Here is a 6,000-nt window from a genome sequence, read left to right as displayed (position 1 = left end):
TTATCTTGCTGGGATCCTATGACCCCAGCTGACTTCCTGCCCTTTGGGCGGGGGGCTGAACTCGATGATCTTTCGAGGTCCCTTCCAGCCCTAATGTCTATGTCTGCCTCAGACATTGGCATCCCATGTCTCTCTGCCATGCCACTAATCCTTCACCTCTTGGTGAGTCTCCCTGTGTAGCCAGGTCCAGTGAGGTTCTCTGGACTGTAACAGAGATGGGTGCCCTGTTACAGGGAGATATGTCAAATGTACATGAGACAGTATGAGGGGTGGAGAACACAGAAGAAATATTTTAGGAGTACTAGAGAATTGTGGATGATGGTGAAGAAGAGGGGAGAATTCTTCAGGAAGGAAGGCCAAAGAACCACAAGAAAAAGAATGAGAGAGCTGAGAAAGCTACAAAAATACATGCAGGAGTTGCTAAAGGTATCTGCAGAGAAAAGACAGGTATGAGAAGAACTAAAAGAAACAATTGTGACAGGCTAGCTGGCAGTGACTTAGCCCAGGGGTTTTGAAAGGGTAAAAGATGATTGGAGGACTTGGGATTCCCTTTCCTCACCAATCAGACTCCAGAGACTCCCCCCCATGTCCCCTGATTGGCCCCTTGGGTCACCTGGAGGGGGATAAAAGGGGCAGCAGGGCTGATTCAGGAGAGACCAGCGAGGGACCGCAAGGAAAAAGTCTCAAAGAGCTGGGCCAGCAGGGCAGGAACAGTTGCCCGAGAAGACCCTGAAGGAGTGGGACCTGCAGGCAGCAGTTGGACCCTCATAGTTTCATCGTTTCAAAGTAGCTAGGATCAGGAGGGATCTGAACAGGGATCATCTAGCCTGACCCCCTGTCACAGGCAGGAATGAATGCTGGGTTCACAAGACCCCAGACAAGTGACCATCCAACCTCCTCTTGAATTTGCACAAGGTAGGGGTGAGGACCACTTCCCTGGGCAGCAGTGTGGCATGCAGACGGCAGGAAAGGCTCCCTACGAGAGGCTGCAACCAGCAGGAGAGGCCCCCCAGCTCTAGCAAGGATCTGAGCAGTGACCTGAGAGGTTCCCAGCTCTGCTTCCAGCTTCTCCAATCAAAGGCCAGGCAGCTCGATGTGAGGCCAGGGCTCCTGGAAGGTCAAGGCCCCTAGCAGTTTGGTACAGTACCAACACTGGTGACTGTGTGGTAGAGTTTCTACCTACCATGTGGGCAGTCTAAGTTCAAGTCACAATTGGGGTGAGTGAAGCAACAGGGAGAAATTCTTGTTGCAGTGGAAAGGGGTCATTGTGTTTTCCTTCTTTCTCCCCCCTCCAGGTACCTAGGCCCTATCTATATTCCTTGTTATTTGACATTTTGTATTTTGTGCCTTTTATATTTCATCAGTCAGTATTGTTTGTTCTGCTGTTTATGTCTTATATTTTGTTAACCCTGTCTTTTGTCAGTGATTGTAAATGTCTAAGCTTTGTTGAATTCTGCCCTGTTGGGCCATTGTAGTGTCTGCTATACCCCCTGGTTTATGCCTGTTATGTTACCGGTACAGTTCTCTCATTAAAAGGTATATGGTTAAGGCTCCATTGGTGGTCTGGCTCTGCTCTATAGCAGGAGGAGAGTCCCTACATCTCCCACAGCTCTTGTGCACCTGCTTTGTTTGATCCCTTCAATGGGAGAGGGGGTACCTCTTGGAGTACCTCCTGGGTTACACAAGGTAAAAGATAAAAAAAGCTGGTTTAAAAGGAAGATGAGAGAGAAAATGTTTTTAGTGCAAGCACCCTAGGTGGGAGAAAATGAAGAGTGGTCCTGATAATTTTCAGCTGAGTGAGGTGGTGATGGCAGAATTAAAAGTGGTGTGGAAAGAAGGTGGAACCCAGGTAGCAAAGCAGGAAAAGGTGTTAGAGTCAATGAGAAGATTTTATGAGGAGCTATATCAGAAGAAGGAAATAGGATGAAGATGAAGAGTTTGCTGGAAGAGGTTGAAGAGACAGTAGAGGAGGATGAAGCAAAGAAGATGAAAGAAAAGATAAGCTTAAAGGAAATGGAGGAGTCCTTAAAAACCTTTATAAGAGGGAAGGTCCAGGAGCAGATGGACTACCTATGGAATTTTATGAGAAGTTTTGGGCATGGGTAGGGAGGGGGAGGGATACAATGGAAGTTTTTGAGTAAATGGTGGAAACAAGAGCTGCAGGGAAAGATTTTACAAGAGGTATTGTGATCTTACTATTCAAGAAAGTAGGAGAAGGAACTCCTGAAAACCTGGATACGGATTACAGTCCTTAATATGGAGTGTAAGTTAAAGGCCAAGATGCTGGCTTTGAGGATGAGGAAAAACCTCCAGAAAATAATACATGAAGACCAAGTATGCACAGTACCAGGCAAGAGGATCTCCAAAGCAACCAGAGTGATCAGAGATAAACTGTCCTACATCCAAGACAGGAAAACAAACACTGTTATAGCAAACTTAGATTTAGAAAAAGCACATGACAGAGTGAATCATGATTACATATTTGAAGTGCTTGGAAAAATGGGGTTCCTAGAGAAATGTGTATGTAGGATAAGGCTATTATCAAGAAAGGCGGAGAGTCAAGTCCAAATTAATGGTCATCTAAGCATGGCCTTTAACGCCTATAAAGGAGTAAGGCAAGGGTGCCCCCTGTCACCACTACTATTTTTCATGGCATGGAACTGTTAGCACAAAGAATAAAAAAAAAAAAGGAAGATCATAAGTGGAGTAAAGATACCTGGAGGGGGAGAGATAAAATATGTGTTATACATAGATGACATAAATGTAGTGGTTAAGATAGGCTTTCGATGGAAAGGGTGCTAAAGCATACATCAGAGGAATAAAGAGGACTAAACTAAATAGATTGAAAAAGCACCACAATGGGAGTGGGAAACTGGAGGGACTTGGAGAAGTTGGGCTTTCAAATAAGAGAGTGAAATTAGAATGCTAGGAATCCCAATGGCCACCAAGAGGAAAGATAATACAGCATGGGAAAAGGTGATGGCAAGGATACGACAAATACTTTGGTTATGGGCCAGAAGGACGTTGACCTTTGCTAGAAAAGTGGCAGTTATTTAGGCTGTGCTACTGCTGATGATTCTATATACAAAAATTGCATTCCCAATGTGGCAGCAGATAGTAAAAGTACAGAGGGGAATGTGTGTGTCCTTCTGGAATGCCAAGAGAAAACTTGGCTAAATCTTAACTGTACAAAGCAGTGGAGATGGGGAGTTGGAGGCTGACGGACTTGGGATTGTTTGTCTATGTGAAGTATGTAAGCACAGTATGCAAGGTGGTGATGGAGAGAGAGGAGAAAGCAGTGCATAACACCCGATTCCACACAGCAACAATTTTGAGGAAATGCGGAGTATATCAGACCTCTTTGAAGAGTCTAGGGGGGTGGCAACCACTGATTCATTACACCAGGATGGAAGATTTCATGTCTAGGTATAAAATAGGGAAGGTAGGGCTGCAGGTCCTGAACGATCATAAGAACTTGATGAAAGTAATAAGGGAGAGAGACAAGATGGTGGCAGTGGGAAACTTCACAGAAGGACAAGTGAAGAAGGTGTGGAGAGTGGTAGCAGGTAAACAACTCAAAGGGGAACATGCTGACCTAGCGTGGATTGTTGTAAGAAATATCTTACTTGTGAAAGAGGTGCAAGACGGATGGAGCTTGGCAAGCTCATCCTGGTGCCCAAGAGAGAGATACAGAGAAGAAACAACAGGACATTTCTTTTGGGAAATGTACATATACACAGGGGGTGTGGGAGGGGGTCCACTGCTTTCTGAGTATCACCAGAATAAATGAGAAAAAAAGCATAAGAGATGATACTATATGGACTCATGCTAAAGGGACCAAAGGAAACGTTATTAAGGGCTTTATTAGCATGTTTAAAAACTTTTGTTGAAAGTAAGAAATCTCCAGTTTGTTAAGGTGCTGGCTTTCACTGAAAGAGTGCCTGAAGCTGGGGCAGCATGAACTGAAATACTACACTGATTGGGAAAAAGATGAGAGCAGAGAAGAAGAGTCAGCAAGGAAGTGCAGGAAAAAAGACTGGACACACTTGTTTCACTAAACCAGCAAAGAGGACTGATGGGAGGGGCAGAGTTTTAGGAGGTTGCTGAGATAATATTTTTTCCTGGGTTTCTATGTGAAGAAAAAGAGTTCTGTAAGGGGCTCTTTTGTGGGAAGGTGATGCATGTTGTTTAAGGGTTTAATATACATAGGTATATTTTTTAGATACATAGTTGTTTTTGCTACATGAAATTTTGGTAAAACAAGGATGCTTAGTATGTGAAGTTTCATAAGTGCAGGATGATGTGAGTTTTTAATTAAATTTATAAAACAAAAAAAAGTTCCTATTAGCATTTTTGGTACCAGGGGAGGGTGTTGGAGTTTGCTCCAGCCTCTCCAAGTACTGGCCTGTTATTGCAGTACCTCCAGACCCAGTGCTTATTCTCTCCTGGGGGAACAATTGCCCATTTTTAAAGGTCACACAAAAAAGGTTCCCATCAAGATGTTTGCCCAATATGGCCCATATATTTTATAGTTATGCTCAGTGTTGGCTGCATTTAATCAGCTTCTAGTGGATTTCCATTGCTCCTGCTTTTGACAATGTATTTAATGAGGTTTCCTTGTATGCAAATGTAAGATTATGAGCTTCCCCCACCTCCAAGCTAACAGGGAAAAAAGCCAGTTTTATATTTGAGTAAATATGGTATTATCACTACTAATATCAGTAATAATAATAAAAATAATCCTGAAAAACTCTACTATTTCAAGTAGCCTCATTAACTTCAAAGGACCTATTCATGTGAGGACTATTCACATGCATAACAGTTTACAAAACTGCACTCCAAGTTTGCAGGGACCAAAAAATTTAGAATCTACCTCACATACCAGTTGCTTTTTCTTTTTTTATAATTCTACGAGGGAAGGCATATACTAGGAACTCTTGATAAAATTTAAAAATATGGTCTAAATTCAGCAATTTGAGATAACCCATAACAATTCCCCTTGCTCATCAAATAATTCCCCACTCTTGCAGTTAGTTAAAAGCACCTTATTGTCCTCTCATTCACATAAATCTACATCAGCAGAGCTCCCCCGATTTTGCTCCTGATTCGTAATGGTGTGAGAGCTGGATGACACCAGTAAATTAGAAACTGACTGTGGCCATAGCTAAGATTATAGGTCAGATTCACCACCTGTACTTCCAAAGAGCATCAGGACCTGGCTCCCTCAAATATAAAATCCTTCTCAGTAGTGTAAACTATTTGCAGGAAACATTTTGGGGGTTTTCGCTTAGTTCAGTGGTTCTCAAACTTTCTGGACTCAAGCCACACCTCACTTGACTCAGGGCATCCCTCCATAATTTTTTAGAATTGAGTGGCATTCAATTTCAAAAACTAATTTATAGGTTGCAGCGCTTATTCTTTCAGAGTGGCCAGATAGTGCGGATGGTGGGGATCATCCAGGCAGGGACAAGCCTGAGCCCACACTTATCTGCTTAGTTTATCTGCTTATTGACTAACCTCATCTATCTCCTTATAACCTTCAAAGAATCTGGCAGCACCTCAACGTGCTCCAACACCCTGGTTTAGTTAAACCAGTACAGGAGTAAAGTAAAGTTTAATCAGTATAAGGCAATATTAAACAAAGGTACTAGCATCCAGACATGGGATTTGTACTCAGTTAACCAAAATCATTTTAAATCAGTTTGGTTAAACTGATTAAATTTTTCAATATAGGCAGCCCCTCAAGGGGTTACAAAGTAGGTTTAAGAGAGATGTGTCAGCCAGCAAACTATCCTACGGGCATGAACAATAGCAAAGTACAGAAGGTTAAAAGAGAGAAAGGACTTTTACTCTTCAGGAAGTCAAATTTAAACCCCTCTTAGGCAGAAAGCTGCCTTGATTTAGCTTTCAGTTACTAGGGGGTAAGATCAGGCCAATGGACAGTTACCGTGGAGGTGCTGGTTAATCCGTTTGTTTTTTTAACCAGCTGTCCTTCGTTGG

Source organism: Crocodylus porosus, unplaced genomic scaffold (assembly GCF_001723895.1).
Source record: "Crocodylus porosus isolate Cpor-Errol unplaced genomic scaffold, CroPor_comp1, whole genome shotgun sequence".
Lineage (NCBI taxonomy): Eukaryota > Metazoa > Chordata > Crocodylia > Crocodylidae > Crocodylus > Crocodylus porosus.
This window is presented reverse-complemented; position numbering follows the sequence as displayed.